Source organism: Lycorma delicatula, chromosome 6, assembly GCF_047948215.1.
Source record: "Lycorma delicatula isolate Av1 chromosome 6, ASM4794821v1, whole genome shotgun sequence".
NCBI classification, from domain to species: domain Eukaryota; kingdom Metazoa; phylum Arthropoda; class Insecta; order Hemiptera; family Fulgoridae; genus Lycorma; species Lycorma delicatula.
The window spans coordinates 93,039,679-93,057,480 of record NC_134460.1 but is presented as its reverse complement, the minus strand read 5'-3'; the positions used below and the strand labels follow the sequence as shown (position 1 = coordinate 93,057,480).

The window sequence follows — 17,802 nt, the reverse complement described above, 5'->3', positions numbered from 1 at the left end:
TGTTAGAGGATAACAAATCTACAGAGATTACCTTTGAATGAGTAGTTTATGGATCTTTCCCAAGACAAATGGTTAAAACACATTTACAAAAAGAATATCATAATAATGAACGGATGGGAAAGATTTAACATTTTGTTTTTTACACTTCTATTAAAAGCTTTTCAAAAGTTCCCTGGTTTAGTTTCACCAAAAATGTACCTACTGAATTATAACAATTACAGCTTAAAGGGAAACTACCCTATCTCTTGTCCAGTCTTCATAAACAAAATAGCACAATTCCCACACATGAGTTAGACCTATTGGTATGAGTTATTATACTAAATTTCATGATATAGGTCTCTGTTAATCTGTTCCAAAAATATTAAGCAAAACAAATGCGAATCACCAACATATCCATACATACAGAATAGTATTTTTCTACAGCTTTTATATCCAGGGACACAAAGCATGAAAAAGTACTCAAAATGTTTACCCACTACAATATTTACTCCAATTATAATATCTCTTTCATAATAGCAAGAAAAGTAATAATAAAAAAATATGAACGAATTTTTTATTTAGGCAATTGTAATTTTAACCTTAAATGCCAATAGCAATAAAGAGTAACTGCAGACATTACAATTTACTACAAATACTACAAGACACGCATGAAAAAAAAAGAGGAAAAAGAATGAAACTGGAAGTAAAATAATGGAAACAGTATAGTGTGTATGATACTGAAGTAAATCATATTTCATTAATTATATAAATTCTACTTCTAAACAAATTGTTTAATTTTATTTTGAATTCATATAACCTCACAATTTCCTTGTAATGTTTGTAATCAGTTTGGTGGTTTATCTGTCTAACAACAGGCTCATTATTTTGAGACAATGTCATAATATAATGAACAAGAACACAAATCAATAACAATAAGACTAAATGAAAATGTAGGGTGTAAATTCTTATGGGTTACTATCATCAAGTGACTATTTGTCACACAATAGGTATGATTTATGTGGTAAAATAGAACATTTTTAAGAAAAATTGTTCAGTGAATCATAAAAAAATTAAATACAGCAATTTATTAAAGTTTGATCGTTACAAATTTGTACAGCAATGTTGTAAGGCGCCTCACAAAATTTTAATTTACAAAAAAATATGTTTAAATACATTAGGGTGCCGTTAGATCTCTGTTAAATAATATGAAAGTCACATATGTAAGTTTTTTATCATTAATTTTACTGATGGTTGTAAGGTTTTTGAATATAAACTATTTTCTGTATGTAACGTTACATAAAGAAATGGTTTTTTGGTGCAAAAAAAAAGATAAAAAAAGTTAAACCAATTTCAAATAATATATTAAAAAGTGAAAAATAAAACGACTCAATTCTTCTTCAAATTTTAATATTTGACAAATCCCAAAAAATAAAACTATTCAATTCTTTTTCAAATTTTAATATTTTAAAATAACCAAAACTTATTACTAACTCTTAATTTGGTGCCAATTTCAAAAAGTTGAAATTAAAAGAATTAATGTTTCAAGGAAACTTCATGAAAATGCTTGGAGTAGAGAAACACACCGATAAATAAAAAAACTAAGGAGGCTGTGTATCATCATAAGTTAATACTGTCAATAACAAAAAATAATTTACACATCATATGATTTTTTGCTAAAAAAAATCTTCCGCTTACGTTATTTAAGACAGAGTAGAATTTCTCAACAAAATAAAGAATCAGTGTGTTTGGTAGTAAGTTGAACAATTTTTTGAAGTCTGTATGTAAAGAACATAGATGTCTGAGATCAAAATATAAACTATAGACAATGTTAACACTCAACAAGAAAAATTACTTCAAAAGCTGCTATAATACATGCTGGGGTAAATTAATAAACCTTCCAAATAAAGTAAATGGTTCTAGAAATGGAAAATAATTCAAAAGATACATTTAAGAATTTTTAATTGATAACTTTATTCCATTAAAATGATAGATTTCTTCCTAACAAATTAGATTCACTATACTATTTAGTACATAATATTAGTATTATAATAAGATGCAGTAACAACTTAGTACATCTTATATATATATATATATATATATATATATATATATATACATATCAAATTCTATTAATATAAACCACCTAGTACAAAATATTGAGATAAGACATATCTTACCTTAATTTTATCAAGTACTTTTGCAGGACCCCACATGCTCAGTCATGATTGAATTATCTAATTAGATTCATATTAAAAAGTTAAAATACTTATTAGAATCTTAAAAAAGTAAAAGTACTTTCATGATAAAATTAAGGTAAGATGTGACTTATCTCAATATTCTGTACAGGTAGTTTATATTAATAAAATTTGAAATAATAATTTAATAGTAGAGGAATAATATGAATCTTAAAAATATTAATATATATATATATATATATATATATATATATGTGTGTGTGTGTGTGTGTGTGTATAACATATATTACAACTTAATACAATATATATTTAAATTATATTTTTGTAGAGGAATTGTAAATTAATTGTGTTTTTCCTGTGTCTTTGAAGTCCCCAGGATTTGTTTAGGAGAAAAAGTTAATCCAGCTAAATGTAACTATACCTCTAATTGGAAATGAAGTTAAATATAATCTGTATTTTTTTTTATATAGAAAAAATTATGAACCACACACTTTTTAATTAACAAGCTCTACTCTGGCTGTGATGGGATTTCATTTGATTTTTTTCCTACAAGGCCTTTTACTAGCTAGTTTAAAATAAGCATAATTACTTTATTTCATAAAAGAGACTACAAATTTAATATGAAAAACTAAAAACCAATCTGCAATGCATTTCAAAAAATATTATATTAATTACTTCATATATTTCAAAAAGTTATTTTAATTCTCCTACATATGGTACGAATTCTAACCAGGATATTCAATATCTAAATTTTTAAAATCTATAATATCTATATAGATATAAAGAGCAGGGATGTGTTTTCATCTCTCTAAACCCTTTATTCCGATTGATCACAAATTACTTCTGGCCAAAATTGAAAGAAAATTGACCAAAAATAATAATTATTCTATTAATTAACTGATTATTCCATTAATTATTCAATCATAATTAAACAATTACAGTTTAATCTTAGTGTAGATGCTCCCAGTTCTCTGAGAATATTGAAGACCCAGAAATAGATTGTAGTTTGATGATATTAAAGGGGGATGAAATTGTCCTTCATATTTTACAGAATTAAAATTTTAATTTTGCCAGCACTGCTTTTTTATTTGTAGTATACACATTGTTGAGATTAATGATTTTTTATGAACACATATATAACTAGTAACATTATCATCTCCAAGATTATACGAGAATGCTCTGCACATCTTTAGTGCATCTACATGCTTCATATTATAAGTATTTTTAACAGACTACTGCTGGTATTTGACTGATTAAAAATAAATAAAATATTCTTTACTTCTATGAAGGATCAACTAATGCTACTTATTAAAAATTAATTTAGTTAAGATTAAGATTTTGTTAACCTATCATGAAAAACCCAATTTTTTAATGTTTCATTGTACAAGTTTTTTGCAATCCTTTACATTTTAGTTTCCATCTAGTTCATCTAGACCAAAAAAACAAATGCATATATGTGTCACACTACTTTTGACTTATATCTCAGGATTAATCAAACCAATTTTCTTCAAATTGCGCAAATTAATCATATTAATTTTTTCAAAATTCATTAAAAGAATGGGGTAGATAAAGCAAAAAAAAAAAACAATTTTGATTTTCTTCAGAGACATTTTAGAGAAAACTTTATTAAAGCAAATATGTTACCTACAATGCATATAAAAAAAATCTAAAAAACTGTTTTCAAAAAAATCACTTCTTAAAATTGAAATTAATGTTTTTGTTCTTTTGCTCTACATCCCTTCAGTTTAAATATTTCCAAAAAAAATTTGAAAATTTATACTTTACAAATGCAGCTATTGAAAAATGTTTACAATTTTGTTAAATTATAGACCCTAACCTGGACCTAAAATGCATAAAGTTTTTTAAAAATTATTTTTTTCTTATTTTAGCCTTTATTAAAGGGGGTACTAAATTGAGAAAAAATTTTACTTAAGCAAATTTGTTAACCTTCTATATATGAATATTTTTAGAAAAATGCTTCTAAATCCCCAACTCTAAAAATTATATGATTTTTTATTTATTTTTTATTAATAGCTATCTCTCTCTCTTTTTCTGTTTAGCCTCTGGAACCCCAACATAAGGTATTACTTCAGAGGATGAATTACGATTATATGTATGAATGTATACAAAGTGTAGTCTTGTACAGTCTTCTTGAGATGTTCAGTTAATTGAAACCCAACCACTAAAGAACACCAGTATCCACGATCTAGTATTCAAATCTGTATAAAAGTAACTACCTTTACTAGGATTTGAATGTTAGAACTCTCGAGTTCAAAAATCAGCTGATTTGCGATGATGAGTTTACTACTACACCAATCCGGTAGGTTATTAATAGATGGGAAAGTCATGCAATACTTTGCCAGCTTTTTTTATTGTTCTATGTTAAAAAGTAATAAAAAATGCACTATCTAATAAAAGATTTATTAAAAAATATATTGCTATTATTAATAAGGATTATTTAATGAATTAATTGTATATTTTTATAAATTCCATTTAAATGTTATTATATTTCAAACAACTTTATTTGAACATGATAGCACAATAAATATAGATTAGTAAATCAATTGAAAAAAGAAAATAAAGCTAAAAATACTAATGGAATTTTCAAACTATTTTTATATCTAAATACATACTAAAATATTTTTGCAGACAGTAAGAATAAAAATTTATTGATCTGTACAAAGTAATCTTAATTCATCTTTTAAATACTATTTATATTTGTTATTACATATGGCATTTTAAAAATACATGCTTTATGCTCTTTAAAAAATAATATTACTCTTAAAAACACACAAGATTAAATAAACTGCTAATATAAAATATGACAGAAAAAAAAAATCTAAAGAGCAATCCTACTAGGCATATAACATTTTTGCCAATGAGTTTAAAGTTTAATGACTCACTTTATAAAAGCTGTTCAAATCTGAGAGCAGTCTTATTTTATTTTCCAAAATTAATAAACACAATTTTATTTCATTACTGAAATGTGTTTTTAATAAAGTGAGGAAAAATGAAAAAAAGTACCCAATTTTTAATTCTTTTTATAATAATCTTTTAACGAACATCCAAAATAAATACAGAAGTTCAGAAATTATTAACTATTAACTACCAAATAACTAAAATCTTTCTCATTGTTCTTCTCCAAGTTGGATGTTTTTAGACCAATGGCTTTCCAGTTGTTGCAAGTTCCTGTAATTTTTCACAAATGATAATTTTTTAAAATTAAAAAAAAACTTACGTTTATTTTGATAGGCTGAATAAAAAATATTTTAGAACAATACATTAATTAAAAGTAATCATTATTTTGATGGGAACAAATTGGTAATCAAAATAAGAATTTTTTTAAATTAACTGTAGCAGAAATAAAAAAAAATCACATTATAATAGTCTTTGTAACCAAATAACTGTTATTTGGGACTGTAGTATATAAGGGAAAGCTAATAAGTTTTATGAAAAGTTACAGAACATAATTCACATTGGCACAAAATATTTAATCATATTTTTATTTATAAAATATCATCTGCGATGTAGTAATGATTGATTTCTTACTATAAACATTTTTACTTAGCTAAACAAACTTTTGTACAAAAGAAACACAAACATTTGTTTTTTAAACATTATCAATAAAAAAAATTCAGTTTTTTTTTAACTATTACCAAAATAAAAATAATGGCTGATATTCCAAATAGGATGATTAAAAAATGGCAAAACTACAAAAGTACAAAGAAAAAAGGCTAGTTATTAGGGAATAGGGCATAATTTTTAGCATTTTTTTAGTGTGTTCAACCAAAGTATAAAATAATTAAAAGTAATTAATAAGTGATATCCACCTTACCAGCAACTAAGCGTTAAATTTTCGAGACTTTTCGGTTTTTTCAAACCATCATATCATGTTAACATACTCAAATTATACTGTACAGTATTTGTATAATTTTAGTATAACTTGAGTATACTACTAACATGCAAACAGTCATGACTGTATACATACTTTAACTTTTAACTTAATTATTTATATTTTAACTCATGAAGGTTTGAAAAACCACATCTCAAGGACTTAACACTTATTTGCTGGTAAAGTGAATATATCACTTATCCTATTATTTACTTTTAATTAGTTTATTAAAATATACCAGCGGTACTATGTTCAAGAAATTTAAAGAGTGTAAATTCAAGTTAGGTTGAAAAATAGTCAAAAAAGGTGCTTCTTTAGATTTTATTCCGTTTTTAGAAGAAAAATTTTAGTAATGAATTAAATTTTACAGGTTTACAAGAGATTATTCAGGGAGTAAAATAATATCACCCTCAATTTTTTTACTTTTATTATGAAGAAAGTTAATATTAAGCTTTAAAATCATCAAGCTACTCATTACAATGACTTGTATAGTTTATTAATATTTCCATTTTATATTATTTATAAAGTTATTTAGTGTTCAGAAATTAATTCTTAACATTATTAACAGAAATAAAATTTGATTTTAATATAATGCTCATCAGTGGAAGCATATACAGTATTAATTTAGTTTACAATGATATTTTAAAGCATTCTAGCAATTATAATAAGAACAAATCAGTTTATCAGTGTAAGAAAGCCTTATGATGTTTCATCACCATGAACAAAATACTAGTTCACTGTATCCTCTCCTGTTCATTACCTATCTATACATCATTTCCATCTTTTAATCTAATGTTTCAGAAACTATCTAATCTTTAAAATATACTTTCTAATACAGCATTATGTAGCTTCAATTGATTATTTTAACACCAGCAACATAGATATTTCAATAAAATTAAAATGCATTTTTAATTTAAAAATTAATTTTTGATTTAGTTTGTTAATATTATTATAAGGTTTTAAGAATAAGTAAAAAAAAATTGAATCTTACAAAGGCAAAACATATTTGTAAGAGACATATTTGTTAACTGTCAATTGTCAATTGTAATAGTTGTAAATAACCATATACAACTACAAGTTACTCACACCAATCTCAGATTAATAACCTGAATTCCACACAATGCTTACTAGGAAAGTGAAGGTTGTTATAGTTTCTGGTGTCTTATTTACTCAAGACAAATGTGTTGTTTTTGTTTATTATATAACTGTATGTCAAGCTCAACAAAATGCTAATGATATTCAATCTTACCAGTGACACCTTCTTTCTGTTCATCAGAAACTTGCTATATAGAGAATATAACTACTCTCAGAGAAATTAATTCTGACTCTACCTCTTGCACCTTAAATGCTTTATATGCATCATAGCCATAAGACAGACGAACTGCAACAAACTAATATACCCTTCCTGAAGTGAAAAATGCATTTTATATAATGCGTTGATTCATAATATAAAGATTATAAACCATTAACTCAACGAATCCTGAAGAAAATCTATGCATTTTGACTGATGCAAAGAAGAAAAAATATTACAAACAGAGTCTTTGTGACAGCTATAACTGCTACTTTGGACTGCTGTAAGTAATTTAGTACTTTTCTACATTTTAACTGTCTCAATATCTCAAAATATGATTGTTCTAAAAATAATAAGAACTTCTTAGGAGGCTATGATACTGTTAAATTGAAGAGTATGAAGCAATGATAAAATTCGAATGACCTAGAGCCACATTTAATAAAACAGCTGTCACAGCACAGTTTTGATGCATACTGTACACTGTAAGCATTTATGTTATTGATCATACCAGTCAATGACTCAAAAATGAAAAGTAATTAATAACTTTAAAACTTGAAAGCTTTTTTTTAATGTTTTCAAAAGACATTGATTATAAAAATGTTATCACATGACTTCATTTATACCTGTTGATTCAACCCCTCTGTATTAATTTAATAAATAATATATAAACCATCACTTCTGCAAAAGAATATTTATCATATCCATCAAACTAGACATCACACAGATCTGATTATCTCTCCAGGAAGTGGACCACTGTCACATTTAGTGAGGAAGCTCCCAATAATTCAAATTGAGAGATAAAGTACTGTGATATTCCAGAATTTTTTTCAAGATGTCTTTTACATTTGTGGACAAGTAAATAATTTAATGGAGTTCAAGAAATTTGGAATCCTTTTCCCCTAGCATCAGGGTTCCAATTTTAAGAGTAACAGAAAGTTACCTTTACCTTACCTTTACCTTATAGGCATTTCAAATATGCAATTGAATTTTTCTTTTCATTTTTTTGCGCAATCTCCAGATAGAAGCTCTGCCTGGATATTCCCACTGCAGTTTCCTTCCCACTGGGTTCCAATAAAGAAACAGCTGCTACAAAAGATTCTATTAGAAACACTTATTGGGTAAAGCCAAATGTTCTAACTATTCAGCGATACATAAATGCATACAATAATAAACATTTTACCAAAATTATAATATATGTTTTGTTTTATTAAGTTGATCATTAAATTCTGAGGTTTTAAGTTAGTATTATACCTCACAACAAAATATTCTCAGTTCAGCTGTTGTTTCTCTACAGGCTTATATTAGCAATTTCGGTCCTTTTCTGAAATAATAGTAATAGACGTTTGTCTATTATTATTTTACTACCAGTAAAAATAAAAGATACCTGCATTCTTTGATTAATAAGTGCAAACAAATTATTCACACCTTTTTATATTTTGTAGCAACCAGAAAAATGTCAATATAACATTTTTTGCACAATCAGAAAAGAGCACAATATGACCGTAAAACTTTTCTGGCCAAATCATGCGATTTAATTTGCATAAAATTACTTTTATGCTTTAAAATATATGTGACCATGACTTGAGGAACTACTATACCCACTACCTCATTTTCATAAAAATTTAATAGCTTCAATGTCGCAAAAAAACATAAACTACCGTACCAAATTTCATTATTACCAAATTATATATTACCTACCTATTTCATAGTTACATCCATTCGAGCTATTAAGCAAAATATACACTGATATGTTGAGAATTTTGGTAGTTTTTCTTTCAATTTGTGGTCATAAATACCTCAAAATTTTGACCTAACGACAATTTAGATTATATTATACTAGTGTAGCCAGGAGATTGAAAATACTTTCAATAAAAAAAATTAGCATAAGTAGGGTATTTTTGTGTCAAATTAATGTTTAACTACCTGTTAAATAAATTTTACTAATATATTTTTCAGAGTTATACTGTTTTCCTTAAAAAATATGGTTTTTTATTTTTTTTATAGATGATGAAAGTGTTACTAAACTAAATAAATAAAAAAGTTTATTCTTTTCAAATTTAAACCGGGCAAAATCAAAACTATAAAACAAAAATAAAGATTAATTATTAACAAAAATAAAATACAGACAACTGTCCAAATTATTTATGAAAATTTTCAAATTAATACAAAACATGATTATAATGAAATATGTTTCATACATTAATAGTAAGTAACAGCATGCACGTCATACAGTATCATAAAGTAGAGAGTTTAAGAGATTATTGATCATTTGCACTCCTTTAAAGTAACAGGATTCAGTACACTTACACTAGTACTAAATGAGCTAGTGCAACTAGTATTTTATAGAACAAACTGCACGTCTGCAGTAAAGGTGAATGTACATACACTAAGAATGAGACAAAAGCAGAGAAAACTTTTTTAAGCACCCATCTGCATAGTTTAGTGTAGGAATCTTCTAACAAACCTGCACTAACAATTTTTAAAATATATAAAATAAAAAACAAAATTTTTTGTAAACTGTTAAAATTTTTTTAAAAAATCATTTAACTTTCTATGGGATTTTTAGCTTAAACTAATAAATAAATATTTTATTCAAATGGGTACATAATTAAACATTAAACAGATCGCTTCAGGAGACAAAATTTATTATTAAAAAAATTTGGTTTAAGTCTAATAAAAAAATAAAAAAACATTTTTTAAGTGATTCATTAATTGAAACTATTTTAATGTACACCACTTGAACATTTAACACAAAAAAACCAGAAAATTGAAGGTTTATTAAAATAATATACTTTATGGGAAGATCTTTGAAATGGGTTGGTAATTTGTTAAAAATAGTAATAAGAGCACCATAAGGCTAATATTTTAATATTATGCTAAAGTATTTCATGAAAACAGGTCTACCATCTATTTTGATTAGGCAGATAATGTTGTTATTATTCAGGATTAAAATGATTTTTTTTCTTTAGCAAAAGTAATATTTATACACATACATACATGCAAATATTGGAATTTTTAAATTACTAAATATCATTTTATACTAACATATTTATGGAAGGACACAATAACCTGATACACAATTTTTGTTACATGAAAACTTATTTTGAATTTATACAGCAGCCTGAAAGATTCCAGATTATATAATAATTTGGATATTAATATTTACAAAGCAAAACAACATTGTTTGACCTTGTTGCAAAATTAAATTTAACCATCCCATAAAAACTGATCATCTAATTAAATACACAACAATTTTATACAATGACAATGGAAATATAACTACTATTATTATTTCAATTGCTTAAAGCTGTTCTAATACACATTCTGTTCTCAATTAATAATACTTTAGATTATTTTTTTATCTATGAAAGTAAGGTTACATAACCTTGAAAGAAGGAAAAATTATTATTATTATTATTAATGGGAATATCTTGAAATAGATATAGTTGTATCAGCATGTTTTATGTAGTAATTAATTACAAATTCAGTAACTACACTCAAAAGAATTTAGTGTTTTAATTGTAATTCTACTAAAAATGACACTAGTAGTTAAATTCAAATTTAAAAAATTAAATTGATTTTAAAATGTTTGCTTGCATCAAAAAGAAATTTCTGATAACTTTTCAAGCATTCTGCTTGAATTTATTCATTTACTAGTATCAAATAACTGAATGCTGTTTAATGAAACTATACATTATTGTTTTTTGCATTATAAAAAAAAGCCATCAGGAAAAAGCATTGGCAAACTAGCATTATAATTACTGGATTATACTACAAGTTGTAGCATCCAACTATGTTTGGAAGATTATCAAAATTTATTTTCACGTTAGTATAATAAAAATTGATCTTATTAGGATCATTTATTTCTATGATCATTAGCTGCAATAAATACCAACTGTGTGCAGATAACTGCATTCAGCATTGCATAAAATGAGTGATCAACAGAAAAGCTTATTAAAACCCATTATGGTTCTTGGGATTTTAACTTTCACTTCACATCCTTCTAATTTTTCAGGATGCTACTACTTTGTATAGCTCTGAAATTTTGTCGAATCATCAGACTGTAAGAAATGCAGTTTACTATTTTATACAGGAACCTGAATTGATATGAATGATTTATTATCAGCAATTCTCATTTAAAAAAATTATAACGATGTATACAAATCAAACCAATATTTTAAATCAATGGAGGGAAATACGAAAATCTGGCCGCTTACACCAGTTCAATCTGTTTTTTAATTGGTTTTGAAATCTTACAAAGTAAAAAATAATTATAAAACCCTGTACAATCCTCTACATTTTTCTCATTAATGGTAGTAAGTTAATTAGTGACAATAAAATGTAGCATTGTTTTTAACTCTATTTCTTATTCATTTTATCTCAAACATTTGTAAGGTCTAATGTCTATAGAACTATAAGAGTATGTTATTTTAAAATATACAACTATCATGAAAATGTGTGAAAGAAAATACAACACACATTAACAAAGCATTCATATAACAAATATCATCAATCTTTTCTTATAACAACAAAAGATGGATTGCATGAAAATGTCGCAGAAGCAAAATTTGGTACCATATTTTTAAATCAAGACTAATAAAATAATACAGAATATTAGTTTTTAACCACATAAGAAGTAAAATAAACACAGCACATAAAAAGAACAGAAGGTTATGAAAAATTAATCAACAGAGTACAAGTTTGGCAGTGAGAGAAAGTGATAAACCAAAAGAACTACAATGTAAAGGAAATACAGTCGGATAGATTTTGGAAATCAGATGTGAGGATGACTAACAATTACATAAGCCGAGGAAATACAAAGTGACAATTTTTTTATTTTGTAATTCAGATTTGAACAAGTTAATCATATAAATAAGCTGTAGCTGGGCTGTAATATTAACAAATACTGTTGGAATGTTTATATGTATTAAAATGCTTCAAACAGTATGAAAAGAGGCTATGTAAATAAATACAACCAACTTTGACAACTCAAACTTCCATTGCTTGAGTTTCTCCAAAACATTTTTGTATGAAGCACTAAAAATTTCTTACTTATTTACATCAAACTTACAGTAGGATTATAAATTATTCTACATCTTAAAAAACTAACAGTCAAATAACTATGAATAACAAAAATATTAACAATCTACCATTAATTAAAAAGTGATTATAAATAAATATTTTATTTAATGCAGGATATAATTACACGTTATTATCACTTTAGAATTGGGCAAAAGTGTTATCTTATGTATAAAAAAAAATGCATCAAGTTAAGGTAATTATGTTAAAACCTTGATTACAGAAGCATTGAAGAATGTAAAATTAATTATAACAAAGAAAAATGGTCAAAGTTTATAATATTAACTGGTTAATAATAAAGAACAAAAATCAGTACAAGATAGAATCTTAACCAGAACTATCCAAGTAATTGCTGATCTCCGAGGTGGAGTGGTAGCATCTTGGCTTTTCATCCCATGAGGTCCCAGGTTTGAATCCCAGTCAGGCATGGCATTTTTCAAGTACTACAAAATTCCATTTTCATATCCCATACAAGCTTGAAGCTTATGTGGCGATATCAACAAGCACGCAAAAAAAAGAAAGAAAAATTACTTAACATGTTAACTGTGATAGAGAAAATGAAGTTTTTTTAAAAAAATTATTATTTATTAACTAATCAACAGAATAACATTGGTTTTGTAGTAGAAAATTCTTTTACTTCATAATAAATAAATATTTATTATAAATAATATAGTAAGAAGATCTTTTAAATACGTTGGTAATATATTAAAGATGGAAACACAATTTTTCTTAGAGGTGTGTTGTGAAATACAAAATAATACTGTTATGTGATTTGATTTATGTTCATATGATTATTTTTGATGAACATATTAAATTAAGAGTACGGTAATATAAGGTATGTTTAACAGTAAACAATATACACCAAGAGTGGTTATCAAACAATACAACTTTGCTTGCTGTTAATATATTTTTAATGGAAAAAAAGAAAAATGAAAGAAAATCCATTTTTATAGCTATTAAGATTTTAAAAATATTTTTCTTTAAAAATTGGTTAGTGACATAACATTAATTTTTATACAATAAAGTTGCAATAATGAGTGTCCTTAAATATTGTACTTTTTTTCATTAAAATAAGAAAAATACAATTCAATAATTTAATAGATTACAAATAAAAATAAAAAAAGATTTTAAATGTTTCAAATGTTTTGATTTTTTTACAATTAACTTTTTCAATTCTGAACGACACAAAGTTTACAACTTCAAAAGAAAGTAAATTTAATCTTGTCTGTAAATACACAGTGTTGTGCATTTCAGTCAGTTGCCTAGCTTATTCAGTCTGGTTAGAGCAGTTACAACTACAAAGACAGCTCTAGTAAAACATTACTAATACAAATCCAACTGACCACTACAAATGATTCACTTCATTACTTCCAAATTCTCAAGAGGTTGGAATAAATCAGTATCCAAGTAATGAAGCATAGTTTATTTAGATCTACATAAGTAAAACCAGTACATAGTTCTTATTTCCAAAGTTCTAAAATTTTGTATTTGGTTTTGAAAGATCTGTACTATTTTTTTTTAAAACAGGGGCGTATTATTTGAGTCGAGTTTAATAATTTAATAAGTCAACTCTCCAAAGTTCAATTTTTATCTTAATGGTTTGTAGGTAGATGTAGATTTCATTTTGACTAAATTTCCATCTTAAATTGAATTTTTGACATAGTTTTTGCTTTATGAATTTACAAATGTAGATCAATATTTATGTTTTACACTTTTAACAGTTGTATAAAATTATATAAACAAAACATTTCAAGAGCTTGTAAATTCCCTGTATATTAATAAAAAAGGGTAACAAACTTTTTAAATAATTACGGTATATTTTAATGAATTCATGAAACGAACATCAAATTTTGTTTTTCAACACAACATACAAGGCAACTGTTTGCTAAACAGACTATAACCTCTGTAAGATAACATTAGTATGAGGATCATTCAAGAATGAAGTGTACAATTGAAATAAAACTAAAGCACATAATAATTAAATAGCTAAATGGATCTACAAAATTCATTATTTTTCTATAAAAATTATTTACATTTAAATATTTATATTGTAATGCAAGTTTTTTTCATTCATGATTATACAAATCTCCACTAGTATTGTCAGTCATTCAACTTTTTTTTCATCAACTCCAAATTGGCAGCTGCAAAAAATTTTTTTTAGTTAAAAAAACAAAACAAATAAAGTTACTGAAGCCCATCAGGGCTATAGGATAGATGATAAAATAATTGCTATCCAAATTTTTTAAGTGCCACTTCAGTTATTGCAGCTGGGTGAATATGAACAGTATCGTAACACTCTGCTTGAAAGCCATGCTGCTTTGTACTGCGCAAAAGAGCCCGCTAAGTGTAAATTTACTGATGTTCCACATGATATGAAATCAACTAAGAGACCTGGTCTCAGAGGATGACTACTATATTATTTTCTGTGTGCTCAGTTCACTTGACTTTAATCAGTTTCGAAAGGGTTCCTGGATGGTGCTGTTCAGGATCAGTGTTAACTTTCAGTAGTTTTATGACATATCTGTGCATTATCATTAGTAAAAAATATGATTAAGGAATTTAATGCCTTTTTGATATATAAATGTCAAGATCACTCGCATACCACACTTGAAGACTGCACTGTTCATTAACCGACCACATAGGCTAACGTAGGGAAGAGTGAGATTTCTATATTGTACTGTCCCAATAGAAACCAATTTTTAGTTCTGTCATAGATTTCAATGTCCTTATACAATTAGCTAATATCTTTTTAGGTGTTTTTCTTTTTGTTATTTTCTACATAGTAATTAAGCAACCCTTCTGAAAAAAAAAAATTGTATCTAAGGTATTCCCCACAATTTTAAATAGAAAAGCTTTTGAAATGTAACAAAATGAGATATATAACTTATCAATTAAAAACCGTTTGCCTTTATTGATTTCATTGTCAAATTTTTGTTTCAGTTCCACTTCTATTAAGAGTTAGTTATTCAGTACAATTTTCATCATCAACATTCAGTCATTCTTCATTAAACATAATTCACAATTTTCTCACTCTTGACAGAACTTCCAACATTGTACACTTTACTTATTTAATAATAAGTTTCTAAAGGGAAAATTTTTCTTATAATTGGATCACTGTAACAATTTAGAATTTTCTAACTTTTGCATATTTTAAACATTCAGGAAAATAGTAATAATATAGTTACAATTAGGAAACTTTGTTTAGTCTGAGCTAATACACAATGAACTGAGTAATTATAGATGGTAGGAGGTTCCTTGCATGAGCACTAAGCTGAAAATGTTTTTAATTTTTGGATAGCTTGCATACAAATAAATAAAAAAATGTTAGTAATATAAAACACAAAACAGTACTCATTCCAGTCATCAATGATAAAAAAAAAAAAAAATACCAACAATTATTACATTTAAATTAAAATAATTTACATAAAAGAAATATTATAACAGAAAAACTTAAAGGCTGTATAAGAACGCTTACTGTAGTAACTGTAGCTGAAAACTTACTAGCTGTATAAGAACATTGAAATTTTTGACAACAGAACTACAAATTGGTTTAAATACGAGACAGTAAAATACAAAAGACTTAATCTTCCCAGATTTAGTGAGTAAGTTAATGAACAATGTCTACTTCAAGTAAATAATCAACAATAAAATTTAAAAAAATATTATAATTAAGTTCTAAAACAGATATGCTTTCTTATAAAAGTTTGAATGTATCCAGTTGACATGAACATAATAATTAAGAATGTACTAAAAGGATAATCGTATGATATTACCATGTTTTTCAGTTTATATTATAGAACACAATACAGAACCACATTCTGATACAAGCAAAAAAAAAAAAAGGAACAGATATATTGTAGTAAATGAAAATGTCTATTAGAATTACATAACAATAGTGAAATTAAATGAAAAAAACTCATTTAATGTAAATGTTGCATGTTATGGATGAGTACCTGCATTTCTGTGTGAAAGGTCAAATTTAGGCTAACATACCAAACAGATTTTAATACTAATACAAAATTGTACTTACAATTAATTGGTTGTTGGTTTTTAGTAACAACAAAAAGGTTATCCTAATTTACCTTCAATGTAACTTAGCAATCACAGTACTAGTATGGGATATAGCTATCTAAAATTCCAACTACGTAAAACCACCCTAATCATTCTGGAGATATGTAGAATATCATGTGACTTATTCATTCAATATTTATCACTACAAAAAAGAGCTAAACAATTATGATCATACAAATCCTAGACAGCTCTACAGAGCTGACAATGGCTAAGAATTAACCCTATAACATGTTTTTACTAGTATTCAAAAATCAGTTAAGTTTATGACCAGAGGAGTTAAACAATTATATAAATTTTAAATATTATCAAACAAAGTATGAAAAGCAAGAAAAAACTATTTTTAGTAATGAATTTGTGTTACAAAATTATTATAAAAAAGATTAATTCCAAGATTTAGATAAAAAAATATATTCCAGTATAAAAATATTTCTGACCTAAGGCCAGAGGAAAGTCCCAGAAAAAGTATTTTTAAGCTGACTACTATGTTATAGAATTACTCTTTTGTATAAAGTTTAAAATTTAACCCTTCTCACACACTAAAATTAAAAATTATTTTTTAATTTAAATCCTAGCCTTTCTATTCTAATTATTTACCAAAAAATTAATTTAACAAAAATTACCTAGTTAAACTGTAAAGTAAACAAAAAAAAAAACATAATAAGATTATTTTTTTAAAATTATTACACAATAATAAAATAATTAATAAAAAACAAAAACACCCGAATGCTAATTGTACACATCTACTGAGAATAATTATGAAAAATGACCAAAAAATAGTTAAACAATCTTTATTTCTTCTTACAGACCATTTTTCAGGATACAATAAGTAAGTCAGCAATGTGAAAATTAATATTACTTCTACATTTTATGTTGTATTTGGGTGCCTGTTAGTCTTAACAAAGTGAAGGCCATTAAGTCACCATCTAATATAGCCTACACAAGCACCAGACTACTACATAAAATGTAGACATAATATCAAATTTTGGATCACTGACTAACTTACTGTATCCTAAAAAAAATAACTGCAAGAAAAAAAAGAAAAATTTGTTTAACTATTTTTTGTTTGTTTCTCATAATTATTCTAATGTGCAATATCAGTAGTCAGATTTTTTGTTTTTAATAAAGTTTTATGTAGCACTTTTTTGTTGTTTCCATAACTTTACCATTCAATATACTAATCATTTAGATATGACACTGGTATGTTTTTTGATGGCATCTCATTAATATCTTCCCAATTCCACATCAATTTTTTCTCCAAAATTTTATGGGAATCAATCCATCTAGATATGCAAGCT

At 25.8% G+C, this 17,802-nt stretch overlaps 1 protein-coding gene across 3 annotated transcripts in view; it reads right to left on the bottom strand.

Moving 5' to 3' along the window:
* Positions 1-17,802, bottom strand: part of jim (zinc finger protein jim) — a 103,284-nt gene that overhangs the window by 78,601 nt on the left and 6,881 nt on the right. Inside the window, exon 1 of one of the 3 annotated variants that reach the window (XM_075368105.1) lies at positions 8,315-8,443. The exons of the other annotated variants lie outside the window; for them this stretch is intronic. The gene's annotated coding sequence lies outside the window, so the exon portion shown is untranslated. Of the gene's footprint in view, positions 1-8,314; positions 8,444-17,802 lie in introns of those variants that run through there. 3 annotated transcript variants of the gene reach the window in all.